The 13,697-nt window shown below is 44.4% G+C and overlaps 1 pseudogene across 1 annotated transcript in view; it reads right to left on the reverse strand.

Moving 5' to 3' along the window:
- Window positions 1-13,697, reverse strand: part of LOC694113 (golgin subfamily A member 2-like) — a 43,979-nt pseudogene that overhangs the window by 23,483 nt on the left and 6,799 nt on the right. Inside the window, exon 3 of the transcript XR_013400639.1 lies at window positions 894-1,057. The product of XR_013400639.1 is annotated as a golgin subfamily A member 2-like (transcript). The remainder of the gene's footprint in view (window positions 1-893; window positions 1,058-13,697) is intronic.

The raw sequence follows: 13,697 nt of genomic DNA on the forward strand, positions 1-13,697 counted from the left end.
TACACACCGAACCAGGTCATAAACTGTAAATTTGCCTGATACAGAAAGAATGAAATAAATGATTTTCCCAAAATGCCACAGTCATATAATATTATGCAAATAACAAAAATCCAGTGTTATTCTGAATTATCAATCTTAATTTTACGAGTTTTCTAAAGACAATTTTTTTTTTTGAGATAGAGTCTCGCTCTGTTGCCCAGGCTGGAGTGCAGTGGCGCAGTCTCAGCTCACTGCAACCTCTGCCTCCTGGGTTGAAGCAATTCTCCCGCCTGGCTAAGTTTTGTATTTTTAGTAGAGACAGGGTCTCACCATGTTGGCCAGGCTGGTCTCGAACTCATGACCTCGTGATCCACCCACCTTGGCCTCCCAAAGTGCTGGTATTATAGGCATGAGCCACTGCACCTGGCTTTGATCATTTATATTAACTAAAAAGTTTAAAAAAAAATCAATATTTCCATAAAGAGGATCATGACTTCTAAGTGTTCTATTTCCCAAAAAATTTTGAGCCATTGGACTAGACAGCCATTTATTTCTTGTAACATTTATTTTATTTTTTTTAAAATTTACTTTAAGTTGTAGGGTACATGTGCATAACGTGCAGGTTTGTTACATATGTATACTTGTGCCATGTTGGTGTGCTGCACCCATCAACTCGTCATTTACATCAGGTATAACTCCCAATGCAATCCCTCCCCCCTCCTCCCTCCCCCCTTCTTGTAACATTTATTAAATAATTTGCCAAGCCTTTATGTTTTAAGTCCCACAAAGAAAATGCAAGCCCCAATTAGGCCTTCTGCTTCCAGAAATACCTGCTAATAAAGTGTCTCCCACATCACTGGTGGTTAACAGATGGCAGTAGAGAGAATGACAGACAACAGGAAGTGCATAGATACCTTTGTTTCCTTCAGGGGTCGGCTTCTTCTTTTCTTCCTGTACTATGGACTCCTCTAGGTCCTTAGGGGTTGGGTCTAAAAATTCCCACTCTTCATTGGTATAAAACACAGTCCTCCGACTATCATTATGTCCATTCCTAGGACGGAAAGAATACATCAAATTTCTATTAAGAAAAATGATATGTGTTATTAACAAAAAGTAAAACAAAACATAATCTTATGTATATAGGATTGGCAAAAATCAAAATATCTGATAGTATCAAATGTTGGTGAGAATATGGAGAAACTGGGATTCTTATACACTGCTGGTGGGAGTATAAATTGATAATATTACCATGTAGGGTAACTCAGCAAAGTACTGCTAAGTTGGAGAGGTGCCTGCCCCTAACACCCAGTATTTCCAAAAAGAAATCCTTACATACGTGCACAAGGAGACACAAACCAGAACATTCACCGTAGCACTGTTCATATTACAAAAAAAACAAAAAAACAAAAAAATGGTACAACAACCTAAGCATTCATCAACAGGAGAATACACTGTGGCATACTCATATAGTCAAGTACGATACAGCACTCATTCATTCAACAAATGTTGATTGACCCTATAATACGCCAGACAATATCTAGATGCTTGGAATATCCTAGTGAACAAAACACAGCAAGATTCTTATTCTTGTGGAATGTACATTTCAGCTAAAGCTATCCGTGTCATAGGGATAAATATTTTTTAAATGCTGAATGAAAAGTGAAAGAAAATGGAAGAATTATAGGTACAGCATAATACTGTTTTATGTCTTCAGATAATACTGTTAATAGAGACTATTTATAGATACATACATATGTAGTAAAACTATTTTTTTAAATCCACACATGAATGACAATAATCAAATACAGAATATTGGCTACCTCTGTAAAGGGAAAGAAGAATAGGATTAAGAAGAGAGGATTTGGCTGGGCATGGTGGCTCACGTCTGTAATCCCATCACTTTGGGAGGCTGAGGTGGGAAGATCACTTGAGATCAGGAATTTGAGACCAGCCTGGCCAACATGGTGAAATCCCATCTCTACTGAAAATACAAAAATTAACCATGTGTGGTGGCACATGCCTATAATCCCAGCTACTAGGGAGGCTGAGACGGGAGAATTGCTTGAACCCGGGAGATGGAGACTGCAGTGAGCCGAGATTGCACCAATGCACTCCAGCCTGGGCAACAGGGTGAGACTCTGTCTGGAAAAAAAAAAAGAGGATTTTAATTTTATCTGTAATACTTTGTTTTTAAAAATGCAGTGGAAAAATGACAAAACTATAAAAATGAGTCATGGCTATCTGCATAATCAATACATTTGCCTGAGTGCTAAAAATATTTCATTAAAAGTTTTAAAAACTAGGTTGGGATTTCCGTTTCCAGTGAAGATGGAATAACAGGAACTACATTTACCTTCCGCCATGAAAACAAAAGAACTGAAAAAAGTATAGAAACTGTGGTTTTCGGTCATTGGCCGTCAGGCAGCAAAGGACAGTGATCCTGAGAGAGGGAAAGCCAACGAGGTAAGCCCACCTTACTGTCCGGGGACAGTTTCCAGGCCAGGGTGCAGGCAAGGGGCACCCAGGAGGAGCCCAGCATCTCTTTGAGCTGAGAAGATAGACTGAGGAGTCTCAAGGCAGTTGCAGCTCACAGAGCAGGGTAATAAAGAGACAGGGGCTGCACAGAGGTAGTGTTGCAGAGATCTTAGATGGTACCCCAAATCTTCAACTGAGTACGGATCAGGGCTTGCATGTGAGAAAACTGAGAACAGGGAAAGAACCCCATGAGAGAAGCAAAGGAAACAATCCCAGAGCCTCACACAGGACCGGACATAGTACCTAATCTCACCAGTCAGAGTGGAAAACCTCATAATTCACAAGGCATCAGAAAGAGTACTCAGAAAAGCTACCGACAGCATCCCTAACGCCTGCTCTCATCTTACCTAGTAAAGCTTAAAAGCAAACTTCAAAAGGATCAAACTGTTTCTGAGTAACTTAATACATCCAAGAACAAAGCTCAAGGATATTTATAGCAATACCAAAAAATCCAGCACACAAAAAGGTAAAATTCACAATAGCTGGTATCCAGTTTTAAAAATGACCAGGCATGTGAGAAGTGAGAAGTACATCACATAATGAGGAGAAAAATCAGTCAACAGAAACAGGCCAGAAACAACAAATGATAACATTAGCAGACAGGGACTCTAAAAGTTCTAACTGTATTCTTCATGTTCTCGGAGCTAGAAATAAAGAATGAACATCTTAAGAGACATGGAAGATATTTTTTAAACAACAGATTTAAATCAAATTTCCAAAGATAAAACTATAATGCCTGTGGTGAAAAATATGCTAAATGGGAATAAGAGCAGACTAGACATTGTAGAAGGAAAGACTAGTGAATTTGATGACCCTGCAATAGAAATGACCTAAAATGAAACAGAAAAAAGACAAAAGAAACAAGGGAAGGAAGGAAGGAAGGATGGACCAACGAGCCAGTCACTGAAGGAGAGGAGAAAGGGAGGAAATGGAATAAAAGTATGTGAAGAAATAATGACCAAAAAATTTTCCAAATTTGATGAAAACTAGAAACTCACAGATCAAAGAAGCTCAACAAACTTCAAGCACAAGAATCATGAAGAAAACGGTATCAAGGCACATGATAACTAAATTGCTTAATATAAATAATATTTAAAGTTGTAAGTATAACCTTAACTTGCAAAAGAAATAAAGGAATAGTCAAATTTTAAAAGTTAAACTGTCAAAAGATGAAGAGTCATCTTAAATTAATTCATTTGAGCAGTCAGTAAGTGGAGTGGTGAGGAAGAGAACATGCTCACATGAACCACCTACACATACACATATGCTTATATTCTCTTACTTCATAGAGCCATACTTATTGAATACTACTCAGCAATAAAAGAGATGAAATACGAAAACACCAAACAATATAAAGAAGTCTCCAAAAGGTTAAGTGAAAGAAAACACACAGGAGACTACACAGAGTAGGATTCCATTTATATAAAATTTTTTGTAGTGACACAAAGCTATAGTGACAGAAAGCAGATCAGAGGTTGCCCAGGGCCGGGGATTAAGGGAAGGGATCAACTGCAAAAGAGCGTGAAGGCATTTTTAAAGGTGATGGAAATGTTCTACTTATCTTGATTATGGAGGTGTTTACATCACTCTGTATAATTTCTAAAATTCATCAACCTATTCACCTAAAATAAGTGAACTTACTGGAGGTAAATTATACCTCAATGAAGTTATTAAAATAAACATGCAAATAAATATGGAAGAGGAAGAAATGTATAATATGGTGTTTTCTGAGGAAGATTAAAGGTAAGGAGGGAAAAGGTAGTTTCATCCCTAGTTTGAATCAGGCAGATGATATTCTCATGTAAAATAGTAATTTCTCAATTTTTTTTTTTCTTTTTGAGATGGAGTTTCAGGCTTGTTGCCCAGGTTGGAGTGAAATGGTGCGATCTTGGCTCACTGCAACCTCCACCTCCTAGGTTCAAGTGATTCTCCAGCCTCAGCCTCCCCAGTAGCTGGGATTACAGGCGCCTGCCACCACGCCCAGCTAATTTTTGTATTTCTAGTAGAGACAGGGTTTCGCCATGTTGGCCAGGCTGGTCTCAAACTCCTGACCTCATGATCCTCCTGCCTTGGCCTCCCAAAGTGCTGGGATTATAGGCATGAGCCACTGCGCCGCACCCCTCAATGTGTTTTTTAAAGCATATCGTTTTTCCTTTTTACTTGTACTTTAAACACTCAGAAGAATGCAGAGAAGTTATGTAACACACTTATGTTCTCATCACACTGTTACAACATGTGAATGTATAACCTTTTGCTAACCGCTTTAACAAAGAGTCACTGTTTAGAACTCATATTCACTTTCTCATAGCTTATTTACTTAGGACCAAGAGGGAGCTGGTCAACAACGTAAAGCATCTTGCACGTGCTATTTATTTCCTAAGTCTCTTCCAGAGCCTGGCATTGTGCCACACATTTTCATAGAAAACTGCATAAAAGGATTCTAGTCAATTCCCATGTAACCCAATGAGCAAGATACTGTATAAAGTCTGATTTTATAAAAATTATTTAAAAATTATAAAAGTTTAGAGAAAGCTATTTCAAAACAGCTGCTCAGGAAGAAAACTCTCACAAATGCTTGCTATACTTTTCCTCGTTTTTTTTTGACACACCACTGGACTCAGTGTACCATGACGTTTCAGTGGCCCTGCCTATGGCAAGGATCTCACAACAGCCTTCTCTTAGGTGGTATGCCACTACTACCACCATCAATTTTAGGAATTCAATTCTCCTTGCCATTTGCCCTAGCCATCAAACTGTGCTCCTTAGCTCTGGTTCCTAAAGGATGAATGCAGGAAAGAGGAGTAAGAGCAGGGACACCCCACATGGCCTGTGGAGAAAGAACAGCAATTTCAATGACTTAGAACTGCCACACACACTCCTTCCTCCCACCATGGCTCTGTGTTTCCAGCCTGTCACAAGCCGACTCACACAAAGCTGTGCTCTAACCTGCAGCTGAGGGACAGCCTTGCTCGGGGTGCGGTGCCACTTGCCAAGCCCTGGGTAACAGAGAAATGGAATCAGGCTCAAAGTGAAAGCCTCCTAAAGCTGAAACACTATATAGCCAATTCCTGTTTTTGCTCTTATGTGGCGAAACCCAATTCTGGGACTGTGCAACAGGGAGGTCATTAGGGGGCAGACTTTTCAGACACACTCCCCCTGTCTGCTCTGGCCCACAGAGGCCTCGGTGGTAAACATGTGTCCTGCCTGTGCACTGTACTGAGGAGCTCACAGCTGGTTTAAATGGAGGGTGTTTTGAAGCTGGTGTTAGAGTCTGTTCTATGGCAGTACCTGCTGGTGAAAGATCCCAATCTCATTTGACAGATCTTTGAGAGGCCTTCTGTGTTCTCCCAGGCATTGTGCCAGGTGCCCACCTATAAACACTCAGCTGCTCTGAAGTGGAAAGTGCCGCCAACCAGCAAAAGAGCACCTTGGTAGAGGCTGTGTTCAGCCGGAGCTTTTTTTAAACAAATACCAGCGATCTGTGTCATCATTAAGAAAACCACTTTCTTTTTTTTTTTTTTTTTTTGAGACGGAGTCTCGCTCTGTCGCCCAGGCTGGAGTGCAGTGGCCGGATCTCAGCTCACTGCAAGCTCCGCCTCCCGGGTTTACACCATTCTCCTGCCTCAGCCTCCCGAGTAGCTGGGACTACAGGCGCCCGCCACCTCGCCCGGCTAGTTTTTTGTATTTTTAGTAGAGACGGGGTTTCACCATGTTAGCCAGGATGGTCTCGATCTCCTGACCTTGTGATCCGCCTGTCTCGGCCTCCCAAAGTGCTGGGATTACAGGCTTGAGCCACCGCGCCCGGCCTAAAAAGAAAACCACTTTCTAAGCTTACATATTTCAGATGGAAGTTGGAACAGTTTAAAAATGTCTTAACTAAAACAGTTATCATTTTTTTGACATGCATTTTTTTGACACGCGTTTGAATTCTGTTAACCAGCTAGAATTTATGAGTTGACAGAATTGTTGGGAAATGTTCCATCAAATCTCTTCCGAGTTAACCCCTCCACAAACTGCGTGCACAGCCATGTTTTAGGCAACACCACAACCTCTTCAGCAGTGGGATGCCACGGCCGAAGCAGAGGGTTTGCACTTGCCGGGACTTTGTGCATAGGAGGGAGGCAGGCTACCACTGCTGCCAGCTCCCTTCCTTCCTCCAGACTACAAGCCCTGTTGAGGGAAACAAAGGTTGGGGGTGCAGGGAGGAGGTGGTTGGGGGGGTTTCCTCTGTAGCCATCCCAATAAAGTTGACTCAGTATTTCCTCCTCCACAAATTAATTCCTCAAATACACTCTCACAAGAACGCAGAGAGATATATATACACACAAGGATACCAGAAAAATGCTATTTGAAATGACAAAAAAGTAGAAACAAGCAGATGTCCATGGCTAGGAAACTGGTTAAATTAGGGCACATTCATATAACTGAACTCTGTTAGAACAAGAGCTCTAATAAAGACTAACAAGTTAAGACATTCCAGATCAGTGCCTAATAAAATGTCCCAGCTCAAAGGGGCATGGCAAGGAACCCTACACTCCCCACCATTGCTAACCCCTCCTGACTCACCTGCAGGTAAGAGCACAGCTTTGGTGCAAGTGGGCCTCATGACATGGTAAATATAGAGAAACCATGTTTGAGGGAAGAGTGAGTGGAATTCTAAGTCACTGAAATAGCTACACACTAAAACAGTGGATACTGTATGATCCCTCTGTGTAGATCACATATACACTGAGCAAATTTCAGGGCACATACATAACCAGTTTCAGCTCTAGTGGTGACTTCTGGGAAGTGGACTTAGAAGGACTTTCACTTTTAATTGTGCACCCCTCAGCAATGGTTGATTTTTCTTTTTATACACATGCATGCCTTTTACAATGAAATATAAAGACACAACTAAGAAGGCAGGCCAAATAGGGAACCTGTCAGGTGGCAGGCCTGCAAGCCAGAGGTCACTTGCTATGGACGTTTGAACATCCCCTCCAAAGCTCATGTTGAAATGTAATTGTCATTGTGACGGTATTAAGAGGTGGAACCATTAAGAGGTGATTAGCCCATGAAGGCTCAGTCCTCATGAATAGATTAACGCTGTTATCTCAGGAGTGGGCCTAGATTCAACTGCAGAAGAGGAGACAGCGATGTGGCCAGGGAAGCAGAGATTACAGCAAGCCAGCCATAGGCCAAGGAATGCCAGCAGCCACCAGAAGCTGGAAGAGGCCGGGAACCGACTCTGCCTTGGAGCCTCCAAAGAAACCAGTCCTGTCGACACTTGAACTTAGGCCTAGTGAAGCTGATTTTGAACTTCTGGACTCCCAAACTATCAGAGAATAAATATGTGTTGTTTTAAGCCATCAAGTTTATGGTAACTTGTTACAGCAGTCAGAGCAAATTAATACAACCACTCTCTAATACGCTATTGCCCTTCAAACCAAGGACTTTGAGAGGCTGCTTTCTGCTGTGGTCCAGGCTTCAGTTGGCATTCAAGTTTGGAGCATTAATGTCCAAAGTTAGATTATATTTACTTCTGATATGATGTCTTTTGATCCTGAGGATCTGGGAGGGTGTCATCAGAAAGATCCTTTCCAAAATACTCTAGACATTTACCTGGACAGATGAGTACATCATCCTTCCAATTCTAACACATTGGAGCAAACACCTAATAAAACATGCACGGCCTCAAATAAACCAAACATCTAAGAAACAATACTCTTGTTGTAGAACTTTCAGACAGGTACAGCTCCACTGGTTCCCTACTGCCCAAAGGGCAGACACCCCTATCCCTTCACCCTGGACTCCCTGGCCTCCTCAGCTCCTCTTCTATCCTCACCCCCTTAAGCACCCTATGCACCCAGCAGGAGAACCCACGCCACTTGTGAGACACACCCTGTTCTGACTTCCTTGCCTCTGCACGGGTGTCTTTGAACTTGCATTTCCCTTTGGCCAGTCCCTCTCCATCTCTCAAGCCCTTTAAGTCAAAACTCATCTTCACAGCAAAACCATCACTAGCCTCTTCCAAAACCCACACCACAAAGAATAAGTGATTTCTTCCTGGTGCACCCAGGGAGGCTGTGACATGCTGGGTGCAGCCTTGAACTGCACCCTATGGCACCTGAGGCAGAGGACTCACAGGCCTTGCCTGCCTGTCTTCCTGAGAATCCTTCAAACTGCTGAAGGCAGGGAGGGACAGCCTCTTACCCAAGGGAACAACCTCAGCCCCATCCCACAGTGGCAGGGAGAGGAAGATGCAGCAGGGAGGGAGGCAGCACCAGCTGCACAGCCAAGCAGTCCTGCAGAATGGGCTTCTCTAAACTTGAGTGGTAACCCACTGGTAGCCAGGGATATCAAATTAAGAAGATATGAAATCAATTTTGAGGGGACAAGCATTTTCTTTAGTATTAAAAGAGAAAATAGTACTTAGCTTTACTATACGTGGTAGTGACATTTTTCTTTCGGTTTTATGTACACACTGACAGTATACATTTACATACAAACATGTGTATTATCTGCTGTCTGATCCCAGTCAAAAAAGTGAACAACACTGTGTCCGAAGGTAACGTCTTTCCCAGTATGTCCAGAATTGGTTCCTTTCGCTGGGTTCTTAGTCTCGCTGACTTCAAGAAGGAAGCCACAAACCTTTGCAGTGCGTGTTACAGCTCTTAAAGGTGGCACGGACCCAAACAGTGAGCAACAGCAAGATTTATTGTGAAGAGTGAAAGAACAAAGCTTCCATAGCATGGAAGGGGACCCGAGCAGGTTGCCACTGCTGGCTGGGGTGGCCAGCTTTTATTCCCTTATTCGTCCCCACCCACGTCCTGCTGATTGGTCCATTTTACAGAGTGCTGATTGATCCATTTTGCAGAGTGCTGATTGGTGCCTTTACAATCCTTTAGCTAGACACAGAGCACTGATTGGTGCATTTTTACAGAGTGCTGATTGGTGCATTTACAATACTGTAGCTAGACACAGAGCACTGATTGGTGCATTTACAATCCTCTAGCTAGACAGAAAAGTTCTCCAAGTCCCCACTTGACCCAGGAAGTCCAGCTGGCTTCACCTCTCATCAGGAGGCCAAACAAAAAAGACAGTGCTGAGAGGAACCATCATCTTGCTAGGGAAGGGAGTGTGGCACAAAGGCAGGTGGGTGTGGGCAGACCCCCCGTGCCACGGGTGTGCAGGGCAGAGGACGATGAGCCCCAGGCAGCAGGAGCAGGAGCAGTAGAGCAACTCTGCTCCTGGAAGGGTCTGGAGCCTTCTCTCATCACTCTTCCTCAAGTCGATGCTGGACACCCACCATGTGCCAGGCTGCATGAGGCGCTGGGGTAAACCAGAGACAAGACAGACAGAGTCCCTGCCCCATGGAGCTCCCAGTCTTGCAAGGCAGCTGGACCACAGATGAGTACACAAAGAAATACAGTAACTACAGGCAGCGGTAAGGGCTGTGAAGGAGAAGCACGGCAGTGAGGAGTGGGAGGTACAGGGAAGGCTTCTCTGAAGAATGAACAGAAGTAACCAGAGAAGAGAGAGCCTTCCCTGCAAAGGGACTGAGGCAGGGCCTGATGGGAAGATGATATATCTGAAGAAGTGAAAGAAGTCAAGTGGGCCTGCAACAGAGGAAATGACAGGGGTCAGACCCCATGTGACCCTGAAGGCCATGTTCAGCAGCACAGCCTTTGGCCTAAAGCAATGAGAAGCCTCTGAAAGGCTGAGGCAGTAGATTGAATTGATTCAGGTCCCTTAGAACTGGGTCCCTGCAACAGGTAGACCCAGGACCAGCAGAGAAGGCATCCAGGCACCTCTCCTCAGCCTCCAACTCTAAATACAACAGGAGACATGGCCCAATTGTTCCCTTGGTGGCCCTGGATGAGACAGGCTGAAGTTCTCTGAGCTTCAGCTTCCCATGCTGAGTCATAGTGAAAGGTCTCTGAGTCTACAGGCCTAAGCCACTGCTCCTCTCATGACCGCAGTGATTTCCATGGACAGCATCATGCAACAGCAGCCCTTCTGATACATGGGCCCCTGGGAGCATGTGAACTGATTGAGACCAAGAGGACTGATGGGACATAACTGCTAAGCACAACCTCATGCTCCTGAGAGCTATCAAAGAAGACCAGGCACCAGTGCAGCAACACACACACAGCCCAGCCAACTTCCCACAACTACTGAAACTCTATGGGCCCAAAAGCAAGTCGCCTTCCTTCCTGCTTCCTTCTCCAGAAGACCTGGCTTATAAATATCAATGTGAGGCAGCAGCATGGTGACTACATGCCTTGTCTTTCTTGGCAGACAGAGCCATGCCTTCCAATGAGGAAAACTACAAATAGTACATTATGGCTCCTGGACAGGAAAAACTTGCCCCAATTCACCAAACATCTGGGTGCCTGCTTTGGGCTGGGCTGGGCCCTCGCTGCAAACGGGGGCTAAAGAGATGAGTCACTGTCATGACAGTCCTAGACACTAAAACCATAATAGATTATCGGGACCCACCGCCATGCTCACAGATAACTCTTTCTACCAGGCCTGAATGGGTCAAGAGGGAAGCAAAAACTAAGAGTCAGAGCAGGCCAACTGCAGGGCCCACAGAAGACCTATGGGAGGCAGGCCTGGAAGGACGAGCACACCTTCCCGGCCATCTCAGCCCTCGCACCTGTCCTTGAGAAAGGCACCCTGTCCACCTGACTCAAGGGAGTGGAGACCCACTTCACCTATTGGCTCAAAAGAGTCAGAGTGGTGACAGTGGCAACAATGCCAGCAGGCCTGGATTGTGTAGCCACCATGTACTGAGTACTTACAATGAGTCAAGCAGTGTGCTAGGCATTTCTGATTTATAACCTTAACAACACTGTCACCAATCCAGAGGGAGAAAGGCTTACTTACACACACACACACACGCACACACACACAGACACACACACACATGCACGCACACACAGACACACAGACACACACACTCCAAGAGGATATGAGGGCTTCAAGCATGCATTAGGCAACAAGCATCTGGCATCCTCTAAGCATGAAAGGCACAGTAGTGAACTACACTGACAAAATCTCCTCCTGGGAAGTGATGCTGTAGTAGGACACAACAGCAGATGCTCAAAGACTAGATCAGGGAGCAAAACCATCCTGAATCTCTAGCTGACTGAGGGCCTCCTGTGCTGGCTGGTGAGCTACTGCCTACTGGACAATCATGAAAGCCACAGTCTCCCTAGAGATCCTCTCAGCTTCTTGCCCCTCACATGGTGTCACACATCCAAGTGCTCAGGATGTTTACTGAACTGAGCACTCCGGGCAGAGTATTTCACAGAACACTAGTTAGAAGCCACTAACTAGTCATGACTACTTACTTTACCATTTCCACAATGCATTCACTCTGTGAAAGCAAAGGAAACCCACCTGAGGGCTGGCCTGATACTATACACTCAATCAAATGTCATTAAGACCCCACTACATAAATACCAGAACCAAAAATTGCTAATGAAAATGCCTTTCCCTCTCCCAATCTGAGATACAATGGCAGGGTCCTTTTCTTTCTTTAGAGGAAGGGGGTGTTACTATTTGTATTTTGTTCTGACTGGAGGTGGGAAGTCTGCACCCCAGAGACTCAAAGGTAAAAGCGTCTGACCAAGGAGACCTGTCTACTCCCATCAGATGCCTCAGTGAGGTGGGAGCTGGTACACCTCCACCCCGAATGCATCTGACCCCTCCTTCCATTTCTCAAGAATTCATTATCTCCATGGGGGAAGGAAACTGGCAATGTACATACGAGCAAAGCAAGTGCAGCAGGAGAGAAGTCAATGCTGGGGCCGTTAGGAATGCTTCAGGAAAGGAAGTCCACCAGGGCGGGGCTGGCCCCAGCCACACACACCTGCCAAAGCGAGCTTCATCCATCACAGCACCCCCGACTCAGAAATAATTAAGGAGCAACAGCTCCAAATAGGTTCAGTTTTGCATTTGTCTACTTTTAATTCTGTTTGCCAGTACATAACATATAAATACTTCAACCCTTCATACACAAACAAGATAATCCTCCCACCTAGTTAAATAAAAATACTAGGCATGACGAAACCATCAGTGCCACCGTCTGAATGTCTGTGTCCCTGCAAAATTCCTATGTTGAGACCCAGTCCCCAAGATAACTGTATTAAGAGTGAAGCCTTGTGGGAAGTGATTAAGTCATGAGGGCAGAGCCCTCTGGAACGAGATCAGGGTCCTTATAAAAGAGGCCAGAGTGGTAAAAGGGATTTCGGGAGAAAAATACACTTAGCTAGCTAGGTAGCTAGATACATACATACATATATACATCGATGGAGGCCTCAGAGGGAACTTGTCTGTCGCTTCTGCTATGAGAACACCACTAGAAGGCATCATCTCTAAAACAGAGAGTGAGCCCCCATCAGACACCAAATCTGCTGGTGCCTTCATCTTGGACTTCCCAGCCTCCAGGACTATGAGAAATAAATTTATGTTTTTCATAAGCTACCTTGTCTATGGTATTTTATCACAGCAGCCCAAATAAACAAAGACGATCAATTTGGGAGAAGAAAGAAAAAAAAACTATTTGTCAAACTCTGCTTAAAACTCTTCACTGACTCTATAGCTCTTAGGGCAAAGACCAAAATCCTGCCCTGGCCCAAGGCCTGCCTCTTCCAAAGGCTATGTCCCCTTCACCCCTAGCTGCCACCAGGCATTCCTTGAGTCCCACATGCAACCAGCACCCCCACCTAAAGGCCTCTGCTTATGCCACTTCCTCTCCCTAGAACACTTTACTCCCCCTCTCCACGCCCCCCAGTCAACACCAATTCATCCTTTGTGTCTCAGCTCGAATGTTGCTTCTTCAGGAAAGTTTTTCCTAGCCCTCCCCAACCCCTAAACCAGATCAAGATCCTGAACTATACATGCACTGCATCTGTTTCCTTTCAAACTTCCTAGCACTGGTTGGTGTTTGCTATATTTTATTAATATCTGTCCCCTGGATACTGACAGTTCCACAAGGACAGGGACTGTCTTGTCCAGTCATGTCCCCAGTGCCTAAGCACACACAGTGAGTGAGTGAGTGAGTGAGTGGGAAGCTCCCAAGGCCTTCCTAGAACGCAAGTCAATGAACTACAGCCTGGGGTCATTTCCAGCCTCTGCCTATTTCTGTATAATCTACAAGCCAAGAATCGTTTCAACATTGTTATTTTGCTATT

This window comes from Macaca mulatta, chromosome 11 (assembly GCF_049350105.2).
Source record: "Macaca mulatta isolate MMU2019108-1 chromosome 11, T2T-MMU8v2.0, whole genome shotgun sequence".
NCBI classification, from domain to species: Eukaryota; Metazoa; Chordata; class Mammalia; order Primates; family Cercopithecidae; genus Macaca; species Macaca mulatta.